The sequence below is a fragment of the Abramis brama genome (genome assembly GCF_963993115.1).
Source record: "Abramis brama genome assembly, chromosome: 4".
Lineage (NCBI taxonomy): Eukaryota > Metazoa > Chordata > Actinopteri > Cypriniformes > Leuciscidae > Abramis > Abramis brama.
Window position 1 is genome coordinate 10,999,284 of NC_139966.1, and position 13,929 is coordinate 11,013,212.

A 13,929-nucleotide genomic window follows, 5' to 3' on the forward strand; every position below is an offset into this window, starting at 1 on the left:
AACTGTAATGAACCAATTATTAATTGGCCAGAGCTGTGTACAATAGTTAATTGCAGGTCAGAAAAGAAGTTTCTCGGGTGTGGTGGGTCATGGTCATGGACATATACTTAAAAAGTATTATCATTTAAAGAAGAGCATAGAAACCATGTTTATAATATAATATACATAAAATTATCTACCTATCCTAAATACTTTAAATTTGAAAAATAAAAACATCTGCCTCAACATATTTCTGTGTAAAATCTATTGAGTTTTTTTTTTAAAGCATTCATTCATTAACTCGAAATTACTTTTATAGTAAGATAAAGTGTCTTAAAATTAAATATTTTATTCATATTCATCTGTAAAAAATGAGAATGTTAGACAATAGAAAAACCATGGGATCATGGACAAAATTACTACAGCAAGACTAATAAAATATTTACTATAATATTATTTTTCAAATATAAATTTATAACTATACCTTTCCTTCATTTTTAGTACTACACCAGTGTGTTTTTGTGTTCACTTGTTTACAAAAAAATTACATAAGAATGATAACATTAATAAACTGATAAGATGTAGGCCTAATTTTTATGATTAATGGTTATTTTCACTTAATTTGACCAACGTTCTAAAGCATTGCTAGAAAAAAAAAAAACTGTTAATGCATCTGAAGCTTAACATTTATGATAACCTTTGATAACGTATGACGGTTGTGATATAAAAAAAAAAAAAAGATAAAGTATGATGGTATCAAAAAGATTTCCAGTTGAGTGTAAAGCAACATTCAAAGCATGCAACTCCATGTTCGTATGTTGTCTTGAGCTATCAGCCTATAATTTAAATTCTATTTTAAAAATATGCAGACAACTTTGGGAGACAGAATAAAAACACAATAATATAATTGTAAATATTTATTTAAACATGCAAAATTAAAAAGCTTAATATCAGTCATTCATGAGAAACGAACAGTTCTATAGCATAGCATGTCAACAACAACTAATCTGGGCGAAATTTGGAGAAATATGGCTTTATTGTAGGTCTTCCAACGCTTCCTACAGGATCAGGTCTGTAGCTACTACAGTAGTTCAGCTAAACACAGTATTGAGAAACACATGCTACATAAATGATGAATTACTTATAAAATATATAGTTTACGCTTAACTTCGTTCAACTTTATTACCTGTTTGAAATAAATAATCCATAAAACAAAACGCGATCTGAGGCGCTCACGCTAATAATTTCTGTTCCACTCGCCTGTTGGTCGCCCCGCCCACGATATGGTCTCGTGAATATTCATGGTAGCTCCACCAATTGGAACCAAATATTTCAGGAACCGAATATATTGTAACACCGGCCCACTGTAGTGGACACGCACCGTAGCCTGTTTTCTGCGTGCGTCAAAGCTGCAGGCAGGAAAACGTACTCGGTTACTAACGTAACCTCGGTTCTCTCTAGAAGAGGGAACGAGTACTGCGTTTGAAAAACGCTGCGGGAAAAGTCTCTTTTCACGAAATACTGAAGCAAAATTATCCTTAATTTTCATATTTGTAAAACGCATTGCGGCAGTGCACAGCCATGGCGAGACGGCTCGCTCACTCATTGGCTGTTCTGCGGCAACTGCATGAGCCTATCGAGCGAGGGCTGATGCAACATCAGACCAATGAGAGCGCTTCGCGCGCTCCTCGTCACATCCCGCCGAAACGGGTGTGGCCATCCCCTATAAAAGGAGCTCGAGTAGGCTGATTCAACTGGTTTTCATCGCCGAAGCGAACCAGAGCGAACCGCGCGCACGGCAGGGAACGCAGTACTCGTTCCCTCTTCTAGAGAGAACCGAGGTTACGTTAGTAACCGAGTACGTTCTCTTACGAGAGTTCTCTCGTACTGCGTTTGAAAAACGCTGCGGGAACCACTTGTAAGACGCCGTGCGTGCTGGGATGAGAAAACACCGACCACTGGAAGCTAGTCCAGGTATACAGTGCATAATCACCCGGTAGACTCGGAGAGTCTGGAGGGGGGGGGGACAACCACCCTCAGATAGCTGCGTCCTAAGACGCGATATAACATCACATAGGCAGGGGAAGGCCTGGCTAATGTGGGAAATGTGGGTCTTACGCAAATTTGCCCAGATATATGCGCCCTTAGGCGCGAAACAGCGCCACATAGGCAGGGGAAAAACCTGGCTGATGTGGGAGATGTGGGTCTTACGTAATTTCGCCCAAATGGATGCGCCCTTAAGCGCGATACAACGTCACATAGGCAGGGAGAGCCTGGCTGATGTGGGAAATGTGGGACTTACACACTTTCGCCCAAATAGGTGCGTTCTAGACGCGATATAACATCACATAGGCAGGAGGGAGCCTGGCTAATGTGGGAAAAACATGGGTCTTACACAATTCTGCCCAGAAAACTTCGGCGGCGCTGTGGGTCTGCGATATCAGTGCCGTGTTTAGACAGCTGACTCGAATACACCGAAAATACTTGGCTTGCAAGTGCGGTGAAGTCTTCGGTGGCGTTGTGCGCCTGCGAAATCAGTGTCGTGGTTAGACAGCTGATTCGGCTAAACCGAAAACAACCTGGCCTGCAAGGCGGGAACTTCTAGGTTGTAGAACCTTATGAATGTAGACGGCGAGGCCCAGCCCGCCGCCGTACATATTTCCTGTAAGGAAATCCCGCTAGACCAGGCCCACGATGAGGCAACGCCTCTCGTGGAATGCGCTCTAATGCCCAACGGGCACTGAAGGCCCTTGGTAGTATAAGCCATTGTTATGGCGTCAACCACCCACCTGGACAGGCTCTGTTTCGAAACAGCCGTTCCCTTGGAACGTCCACTGAACGAGACAAAGAGCTGCTCCGTCTGTCTGAAGGCAGCGGAGCGGGACACATAAGCTCTTAAAGCCCTAATGGGGCAAAGACAGCTCGAGTCCCCTTCCTCGTTTGATCCCGGCAGGGCAGACAGGGAAATAACCTGAGCCCTAAACGGAGTGTTGAGGGATTTCGGCACGTAGCCGTGCCTAGGTTTGAGTATGACTTTGGAGTCATTGGGCCCAAACTCCAAGCACGTTGGACTCACAGAGAGCGCGTGCAGATCGCCTATGCGCTTCACCGAAGCGAGGGCCATCAAAAACACCGTTTTGAAAGACAGATGTTTGAGGCTGACAGATTGGATAGGCTCAAAGGGGGGACCTTTCATGGCTGCCAAGACCGTAGAAAGGTCCCACACCGGGACTGAGGGAGGTCTGGGGGGATTCAGCCTCCTAGCTCCCCTGAGGAAGCGGATGACTAAATCGTTCCTTCCCAGTGACTGGCCTGGCGTTGCTGTCGAGCACGCTGCGATAGCCGCCACATAGACTTTGAGCGTGGAAGGGGATCTGCCCTTGTCCAACAGCTCTTGTAGGAAGGAGAGAACCTCCGTCACCTCACAATCGAGGGGTGACAGGCCCCGAGCTGTACACCAGCTGGAGAAAACCGACCACTTCGAGGCATAAAGCCGCCTGGTGGAAGGCGCTCTAGCCTGAGTGATGGTGTTCAGCACTCCATCCGTGAGACTAACGGGTAACCGTTGAGCGTCCACGCATGAAGGGACCACAGCTCTGGGTGTGGGTGCCAAATCGAGCCCCTGGCCTGCGAGAGGAGATCTCTCCTCAATGGCACTGGCCATGGAGCGGAGTCTGCTAACTGCATCAGGACTGGAAACCAGGCTTGGTTGTCCCAGAACGGTGCTATAAGCAGTACTGGGCATTTCACTTCCCTGACTCGCTCCAGCACCTGAGGTAGGAGGGAGACTGGGGGAAACGCGTATAGCGGGCAGTGCGGCCACTTGTGGGACAGCGCGCTGTCGTTCTTCGAAAAGAACACGGGGCAGTGAGCGTTTTCTGGGGACGCGAATAGGTCCACCTCCGCCCTGCCGAATCTCTGCCACAACAGCCGGACTGTTTGTGGGTGTAGAGACCATTCGCCCGTGGGAACGTTGTTCCTGGACAGCCTGTCTGGACCCAGGTTGAGTGTCCCGGGCACATGCACCGCTCTCAGCGAGCGCAGGTTGCGCTGAGCCCATATTAGGAGGCGCTCGGCCAGCCTGTAAAGGGAACTGGATCCGAGACCGCCCTGGCGATTTATGTAGGACACCACGGCCGTGTTGTCCGAGCGGACTACGACGTGTTGGTCCTTGATGTGGGGACAAAAGCGCGTCAGCGCGTTGTGAACTGCTAGCATTTCCAGGCAGTTGATATGATGGAGCTTTTCTCGTTCTGACCAAAGGCCAAAGAACGGCCTGCCCTCGAGCAGCGCTCCCCATCCCGAGGTGGATGCGTCCGTAGACACCACTTTCACTCTCGAGGAAGTCCCCAGGCTTACACCTGAACGGTACCAATCGCCCGCCGCCCATGGTCTCAGGGCTGCTGCGCAGTCTTGATCAACTTTGAGGCGCAATCGGCTGAGTGCCCACGCTCCGCGTGGCACTCGCGCTTTCAACCAGAACTGCAGAGGGCGCATGCGAAGCAGGCCCAGCTGGAGAACTGATGATGCTGAGGCCATGAGGCCCAGCATCCTCTGAAACCGTTTGAGCGGGATAATCGCACCGCAGCGGAAGGCCCTCGCTGCGTGCTGTATGCGCAGCGCGCGCTGTTGCGACAGCCGCGCCGTCATAGAACGAGAGTCCAGAACGATGCCCAGAAACGATATAGTTTGGCTGGGGTTCAGGGAGCTCTTCGTCCAATTGATCGTGATACCAAGATACTCGAGGTGATCGAGTAACATGGTTCTGTGCTCCACGAGCTGAGATCGTGATTGAGCTATGATCAGCCAGTCGTCCAAATAGTTCAGCACTCGCATGCCCCTGAGTCTGAGGGGAGCGAGCGCTGCGTCCATGCACTTCGTAAATGTACGGGGTGCCAGGGACAAGCCGAATGGCAGGACTGTATACTGGTATGCCCGACCCTCGAAGGCGAATCTCAAGAATCGCCTGTGGCGTGACGCTATCTGTATTTGGAAATACGCGTCCTTTAGATCTATCGACATAAACCAGTCTTCTCGGCGAATGTGCGCGAGGATTTTGCTGGTCGTGAGCATTTTGAAACTGCGTTTCACTAAAGCTCTGTTTAGTCGTCTTAGATCTAGTATGGGTCTGATACCACCGTCCTTTTTGGGGACTAGGAAGTATCTGCTGTATAGCCCCCCTTCGCTTTGAGCTTGGGATACATGTTGTATCGCCCCTTTGCTCAACAGTTTTGATATTTCGGCGCGAAGTAGGTGTGCTACTTCTGAATTCACCGTAGTTTCGACGCGCGCTGTGAAGCGTGGAGGGCGTCGACAAAACTGTAGCGAGAAGCCTCTCTTTATAATGTCTAGCACCCAGTCCGAAACCCCTGGAAGCGCGGCCCATGCATCTGCATGGCCGGCTAGGGGTTGGATGCGAAGCGCGCTCTGTTCGCTGTGCGACGGCGGCGCTTCGGGGTGCGCTAGCATAGGCGTTACGCCTGTGACATTTGAGGCGGGGACCGCGCGTAATACAGCGGGCAAAACGCTCATCCTCGACCCCGCTACAGTGTTTATCTGAGCGAGGGAGGTCTGAGAAGGTCTCATGGGACTCATGCAGCCTACAAGTGAACGTGGGCGGGGACCGGGCACGTTTACTGCTTTGGCCGCGCTGTCTGCTTGAACAGAGCGGGCGCGCACAGGTCCCGTTTTTACAGGGAGCCTGTGGCTTGCCAGACATAGCGTTTGTGGGCACTGGGAAGTGGGCACTTTGACTATGTTTGGGGCGCGATCGAACTGCGTCGATCTTATGAGTACGGGCCCTGTGTGCAGGGCTGTGCTTGTGTGTAGGGATGGGCACAGAGAAGTGGGCATCAACACTACATTTATAGCACCATCGGCCTTGGCCGGGACACCAGAAAATACACTCTTTTCGGGATTTATCTGGGTAGCCGTAAAAACGGCTTTTGTGTGCAGGCAAGCGGGCAACTGTGCGGGCTTGTGCTCTGCTGAGAACGCTGAAGCAGTCGCAATTCCTGGGACTGAGACAGCGGTGCGCTTTGGTGAGGGCCCGGTCGCAACGGGGCTTACACACCTGCGCTTTCCTAGGCGTGCTAGGATTTCTTTGGGGCTTCCGGCTTCAACACAACCCTTGGTCGCGGCCCGCGGTGAGTGGGGCGGCGGCTAGTAGAGCGAGAGCGAGGGCGAGAGCTGCGCTGCTGTCGCTGTGAGGGGGCGGCCGAAGGCGGGGGCTGAGGCTGTGAGCTCCGAGGGGCCTGTTTCTCACGGCCCGCTGCAGAACTGGGGCGCTTCGGCAGGAAGTGCTTGAACGCCTGTGACGCTTTCTGGGCTTCGGAAAATCTCTCCACGAACTCGGAGAGAGAAGATCCAAAGAGGCCAGCGGAGGATAGCGGGGCGTCGAGGAACGCGTTGCGCTCTGCATCAGCCATCTCCGTGAGCGTCAGCCACAAATGCCTCTCGGCTACGGTAGCGGAAGCCATACAGCGTCCCATGGCTTGTGCTGCAGCCTTGGTAGCGCGGAGGGAAAGATCCGACGCGCTTCTCAGGTCCGTGATGCAGATAGCTTCAGGTCCTATCTCGTCCAGTTTGCGGAGGAGATCGCCTTGGAAAACCTGAAGCGTGGCCATGGTGTGCAGAGCCGATGCCGCCTGCCCAGCGGCGGAGAAGATCCGCGCGAGCAGCGACGACGTCATGCGGCAGGCTTTTGACGGCAGCACTGGCTTAGTCCGCCGTCCAGCAGAGGGCGGGCAAAGGTGGGCTGCTATCGCCTGTTCCACCGGTGGCAGAGTGAGGTAGCCTCGGTCCTGAGCATTATCCACGGAGGAAAATGCTGGGGATACAGACGAACGTGTTCGTGTAGAAAAGGGAGCGTTCCAGGCCTTCGCCACTTCTTCATGAAGCTCAGGAAGAAACGGAGCGGGCTTAGACACAGGAGAAGTGCGCTCACCAGGGAGGAAGCTACCATCAAGCCGGGTGCGCGAGGGGAGTTCCGGTGCAGACCACTCGAGGCCGAGGCTCGCCGCGGCCAACGCGAGTACTCGCATGAGCTCCCTCTCGATGCTAGCTCTAGCCGACGGCTTTCGGGCAGGAGGCGTGAGATCCGCAGAGCTCGCCCAGTCCTCACTGCCTGAAGCTAGCAGAGAGCAGGAATCCTTATCGACCGACTCGGCTTCAGAAACAACTTCCTCAGATGAAGCGGCGGCAGACTGCGGGCGCTGAGCATCGGGAAGTGCTTCGGGGGAAGCCGGCGAAGCTGGCGGGCGAGCCGGCGAGCTTTGTCGGGAAGAGGTGGGTTCCGGGGCCCGCTGCGAGCGGCGCTTCTTACGCAGAGTCACCATCGGCAAAAGCTCGCAGTGAGGGCAGCCGCCGTCAGCGAGCGCGAGCGCTGCGTGATCTTCGCCCAGACAGGAGACGCAAATAACGTGGCGGTCTCCCTCGGTGAGCGGGGCTCGGCACGAGCCACAGGATGGCATCTTGAAAAAGACGCGGCTCTTTTAGGGGTGAGTGTTCGGGGAACACTGCACACACACACACAGAACAGAGCAGATAAAGGATATGAAGCGCCGGAAAGCGCAGCAGGTACGGCAGTAGAAGGCGGCGAAGGCCAGCGGCTTCAAGGGCTCGTCCCGCTGAAAAGCTTGCCTCGACGACGCTTGCTTCTCCGTGATCCAGCGATGCGTGAGCTTCGCTGAAGAGATAAAAATCAGTTGAATCAGCCTACTCGAGCTCCTTTTATAGGGGATGGCCACACCCGTTTCGGCGGGATGTGACGAGGAGCGCGCGAAGCGCTCTCATTGGTCTGATGTTGCATCAGCCCTCGCTCGATAGGCTCATGCAGTTGCCGCAGAACAGCCAATGAGTGAGCGAGCCGTCTCGCCATGGCTGTGCACTGCCGCAATGCGTTTTACAAATATGAAAATTAAGGCGCGAGGTTTCCTGTAGCTTTCCTGTAGCTCAAACAGTAGAGCGTTGGCGCTTGCAACGTCAAGGTCATGGGTTTGATTCCCAGGGAAAGCAAGAACTGATAAGAATGTAAATGTGTACCTTGAAATGCAATGTAAGTCGCTTTGGATAAAAGCGTCTGCAAAACAAAAAAAAAAAAAAAAAAAAAGGATAATTTTGCTTCAGTATTTCGTGAAAAGAGACTTTTCCCGCAGCGTTTTTCAAACGCAGTACGAGAGAACTCTCGTAAGAGAACCATAGAGAGGAAGAGAAAGCGTTGACAGCGCACAGAATGCAAACTCAAACAGGGTGACAGAGAGCCAAAACATATTTTACACTGGCACAAATATCACATCACGGTAAGTCTTCAGGAATTAATCTTCAGTATTATAATGATATCGAGCTCTGGATTCTGCTTTTAGATTAATTTACAGACTCTTTACAATCTGAAATATACAGAGGTGGAAAGTAAACATGTAAATGTTCAACACTTCCGCTCTTCTGTAGGCCAGGTGTTGATTCACAGACGATCAGCTTTAGTGAGAAGATCGATTATGACAAACAGATGTATTTTTGATGGCTACAGAAAATCTATACTCTCCAATTAAAGTGTCTGGATTGTGATATTTAAAGGAAGAAGCCTGAGTAATTAATCTGATAAATCATTTAATGTTTTTATTTCACCTATGTGAAAATGCTCAATAACAATAATAATAATAATAATAACCTAGATTAAAAAGTTCATCGAGACAAACTTTAAGTTGGCTTGAGAAAGTTTGGACCAGAAAGTTTGAATAAGTTTAAAGTAGTTTACAGTTTAAATTAGTTTGAAGTTTAAAAGTAGTTTAAAGTATAGTTTGAAGTAGTTTTAAGTAGATAGATAGATAGATAGATAGATAGATAGATAGAGCAACATCGGTTGCTAGGGTGTTTGCTAAGGGGCTTATGATAATTTATGATAAAAGTTAAGTAGCTAATGATGGTTAAGTGTCTTTTGTTTTTGTTTTTCTTTGTTTGTGTTAACCTCTCTGTTTTGTTAAAATGCAAATTATCTTTTGCTATGTGTGACATAAAGCTGGGTTCTTTATACATCAATGGTGCCAGAGAGGATGCAAAGAGAGTTTACCTTATCAGTTTGTTTAAAGTTAAGAAATTAAATGTCATTTTTTTCACAAGAAAAATAGCACCGTTGAAAATGAAACTGCATGGAAGAAAGATTGGGATGGGGAAGTTGTTCTCAGTCATAAGAGTAGTAACAGTGGTGGAGTTGGTAACCTGTTTTCTAGAGATTTTTTTTTAACCATTTCTTGTGTTACTGAAGAAATCATTGAAGGTTGCTTGTTAAAAATACAAGCTTTAATTTTGAAAGTGTAAAAATGACTTTCATCAGTGTTTATGGAGAGACCAGAGGTGGCGCAGTCCTTCTATGAGGGTTTACCTAAGGTTTCCGAGGAGGATAATGCATAGTTGGATGACTCCGATCTCTGCTGATGAACTACATTCTGTGTTGCAGAGTCTAGAAAGCGGTAAAGCTTCAGGCATTGATGGCCTTCCTGTGGACTTTTATAAAGTTTTCTGGCCAGTGATTGGCTATGATTTGTTGCTTGTTCTCAGAGACAGTTTAAGTAAAGGACATTTACCATTGAGCTGCAGGAGAGCAATCCTCACTCTTCTCCCCAAAAAAGGGGATTTACAAGAGATCAAGAGCTGGTGGCCGGTGGCTCTGCTCTGCACTGACTACAAACTTTTGTCAAAGGTGTTGGCAATGAGACTGAAAAAAGTTATGGAGCATATTATTCATGTTGACCAGACTGATTGTATATCCAATAGGTTGATATCTGACAATATCATTTTAATTCTTGATGTTTTGGACCTCTCCAATTCATTGGGTTTTGAAATTTGCCTGATTTCATTTGATCAAGAAAAGGCCTTTGACAGAGTCGAACACCTGTATTTGTGGCAAACGTTTGATGCGTTTGGGTTCAGCTCTGGCCTTATAAACATGATTCGAGTCTTGTATAGTGACATTGAGAGTATTTTAAAGATCAACGGTGGTTTAAGTGCTCCTCTTATGCCTGGTTCAGATTACAAGATTTTTGTGTCTGTTACGATAGTCACGGTGTCAGATTACACGATTTTGACTCCTAAAATCTTGTCGTGTCGTGGACAAGAAACATGTCAGACTACACAGTTTATATGAGTTCATACTCAAGAGTGTAAAGTGTTAAAATATGAGTGTTAAATTAACACTCAAGAGTGTTAAAGTTAATGAGATAATTAAGTGATTAATTGAGTGATGATTGAGCATTATTGAAGACACCTAATATTAACAAGCTGAATCACTGAAGGAGAAAATCATAAATTGTAAGTCACCATTATGGTGATCAGTGTTTGTTTCAGTTGGGCTCTTGATACTTTAGATTTATAACAGTCAGATGAACAAAGAAAAAATGTGATCTGATGGTGTTGGTTATGTTTTGACATAATCATGTTATGATCTGAAAAACGAAACTAATTGAGATAGTTTAGTTTAACTTGTTAATTACAGCAGCTCTGTGATTCTACAGCATATGATTTTCAGTATTTTTAATATAATCCAAAATATTTAATAAACATTGTTCTGATCAAAAGTGTGGCGAGGGGGGCGTGGTTTTGCGAAGTCTGTAGCAGGAGAGAAAGGAGGGGGCCGATCGGTGAGTAAGTAGGTCAAGTGCAAAATGATGAACACCTGTGTCTGATTGCAGTGATTGGCGTGGAGAGACCGGATATAAGCCGGCATTCGGGAGGAGGAGAGGAAGAGAGTTGGACTGAAACCTCACTGAGCGTCTGTGTCTTTTGAGTGGAAGCTGTCTTGTTGTTTTGTTTCTTGTTAAGCTGTGCGTGGCACGGTGAATGCGCTACGTGCGCCCTTTTTGTTTATTTACTTTTATTTATAATAAACTGAGTGTTTCAGTCACGCCGACCCCTGTCTTCTTCCTTCCTTACCCATACGAACATTGAACCTTATTACACTGGTGCCGAAACCCGGGAAGGAAGAAGATCGCCGCCGCCATGCAGACTCCGCCAGGAACGCCATTTGCGGACATCATCCAATCGCTCGCGGGTCTTCACCAAGAACATCACCAACATCTGCTGGCCATAAAAGAGGAGCAGGACAAACGGTTCGAGGCGCTCCTCCGTGGCCAGCATGAAGACCGCGAGCTGTTCCGGAGCTGGATAGACCGGGAGGTTAGGGCCGTCCCCCCAACATACAAAGACTCGTCCTCGCCGATACCTCTCAATAAAATGGGTCCCCAGGATGATCCGGAGGCATTCCTGGAGCTGTTTGAGAGGTCGGCTGAGGACCGGGGATGGCCCTCGACGGACTGGCCAATGCGGCTGATACCCCTGCTGTCAGGAGAGGCGCAGGTGGCCGCTCACCAACTGCCAGTCCAGAATCTCCTGGTCTATCAGGATCTCAAGCGGGCCATTCTTCAGCGGGTTGGCCGGACTCCAGAGCAACATCGGCAGAGGTTCAGGACACTGAACCTTGAGGAGTCTGGCCGACCCTTCATCATGGCCCAACAGCTCCGGGACTCCTGCCGCAAGTGGCTGATGGCCGACGGAAGCGACGTCGAGGAAATCATCGACCGTGTGGTACTGGAGCAGTTCGTGGCGCGGTTGCCACGGGAGACTGCACAGTGGGTCCAGTGCCACCGCCCGACGTCGCTGAACCAGGCCATCCAGCTGGCGGAGGACCAAATGGTGGCGTGCCCGGGGGTCGGCGAACCCCTACCATCTGCTTCTCTCTCTCTCTCTCTTTTTAACCCCTCTCCTAAGCCCTCTCCCCTTCCCAGGTATCGGGGAAACCTCCCACCGAGGCCAGCTCCAAGGTGGAGGACAGGGGGAACCGCGGAGCCGGTAGCTTCCCCCAGGCCTCTTCCCCGGGGAGGGGGCCCATCGAGGGGGGGATTCCCTCCACAGGCGGCGCTACCTCTCTCTCCACGCCAATCCCTTGACCCGCTTCCTGCCACTGGAGCGGCGGGGAAGCCCGGGCCGGCTTGTTGGCGCTGTGGGGACCCGGGTCATTTTATCGACCGGTGTCCGGTGATGGAGGTGGGGACGCTGATCCGGGTCCCCGACGCGCCGCAAGCTGCCCCTGATCAAGCTGGCCTGTACCAAATACCCGTGAGTATAAAGGGGGGTACTTTTCAGGCTCTGGTGGATTCAGGCTGTAACCAAACCTCTGTCCACCAAAGCCTGATTCAACCTAAAGCATTGGATAATAGCCGCATGGTTAAGGTACGGTGTGTGCACGGGGAAGTGGTGAATTATCCGTTAATGCCTGTGGATATTCAATTTAGGGGACAAAAGCATAGTGTGGAGGTGGCGATTAACCCGCACCTCCGGCATCCGCTGATTTTGGGGACAGATTGGCCAGCATTTAATGAGTTATTGGGTCATTTATGTGCGGATGCTTCTTGGGTAAAAAAGGATAAGGGGAAGGTGGCGATTGCTCAGTTGGGAGAAGCTGATCCGGAACCTCTGGGTACTGGTTCAGGGGAACGGAGTGCACTGGAGAGAACCATTCTCACAGAGCGCGATGATTTTCCCCTGGAACAGTCCCAGGATGACACGCTGAAACATGCCTTTGATCAGGTTCGCTCTATCGACGGCCAGCTTCTCCACACGGACCAACCACTCACCTATCCGTATTTTGCAATCCTAAAAGATAAGTTGTATCGGGTAACCCAAGATGCCCAATCAAAGCAGGATACAACTCAGTTGTTGGTACCTAAAAGCCGTCGGGAAATGCTTTTCCAGACGGCTCATTCTAATCCAATGGCGGGGCATTTAGGACAAACAGCGACACTTAACCGTCTCATGGCCCGGTTCTTTTGGCCGGGCATTCACGAGAATGTACGCAAGTGGTGTGCGTCTTGTCGTGAATGTCAGTTGGTGAATCCACCGGCCAACCCAAAAGCACCATTGTGCCCTATTCCGCTGATGCAGGTCCCCTTCGAACGAATTGGTATGGACCTCATCGGGCCATTAGAACGGTCAGCACGGGGACATCGCTTTGCTTTAGTCCTGGTGGACTACGCAACGCGATATCCTTAAGCAGTTCCGCTTCGCAATATTTCCGCAAATAGCGTGGCGAGCGCTCTGTTTCAATTAATCTCCCGGGTGGGAATCCCGAAAGAGATTCTCACCGATCAAGGCACGGCGTTTATGTCACGAACGATACGCGAACTTTACGGATTATTGGGCATTAAATCGATCCGGACCAGTGTCTATCACCCACAAACAGACGGGCTGGTCGAACGATTTAACCGCACTTTGAAATCCATGATTCGAAAGTTCGTACAAGAAGACGCCAAAAATTGGGATCGGTGGTTAGAACCCCTCTTGTTCGCTGTACGGGAGGTCCCGCAAGCCTCCACGGGGTTTTCCCCCTTCGAGCTTCTCTATGGGTGTCAGCCCCGCGGGGTGTTAGATGTCCTTAGGGAAACTTGGGAGGACGGACCTTCAGCTAGTAAAAATGAAATTCAGTATGTCCTGGACCTGAGAACAAAACTCCACACTTTGGGGCGGCTGTCACGGGAGAATTTGTTACAGGCTCAGGACAAGCAAAGTCGGCTGTACAACAGGGGGGCTAGACTGCGTCAATTTACACCGGGAGAGAAAGTGCTTGTATTACTTCCTACCTCTAGCTCAAAATTACTCGCAAAGTGGCAAGGACCTTTTGAGGTTACGCGGCGAATTGGAGATCTCAACTATGAGGTAATACGAACAGATAGGGGCGGAGCACATCAAATTTACCACCTCAACCTGCTTAAAAAATGGTCTGAGGTGGAATCAGTGATGCTGGCGATGGTGGTGAGCGGAGAGGAGGATCTCGGTCCAGAGGCGAATGTCAAAACAAAATCTCTCGCCCTGGCCGCTGGGGGAGACCACCTCTCACCATCCCAGCTCACTGATGTGCATAATTTACAAGCAGATTTTGCTGATGTGTTCTCGCCCCTGCCT

At 49.7% G+C, this 13,929-nt stretch overlaps 1 protein-coding gene across 1 annotated transcript in view; it reads left to right on the plus strand.

Moving 5' to 3' along the window:
* The first annotated feature begins 8,184 nt into the window (after positions 1-8,184).
* The window catches only part of LOC311081700 (NLR family CARD domain-containing protein 3-like), a 50,421-nt gene continuing 44,676 nt past the window's right edge, over positions 8,185-13,929 (plus strand). The window contains exon 1 of the mRNA XM_084112328.1: positions 8,185-8,279. The gene's annotated coding sequence lies outside the window, so the exon portion shown is untranslated. The remainder of the gene's footprint in view (positions 8,280-13,929) is intronic.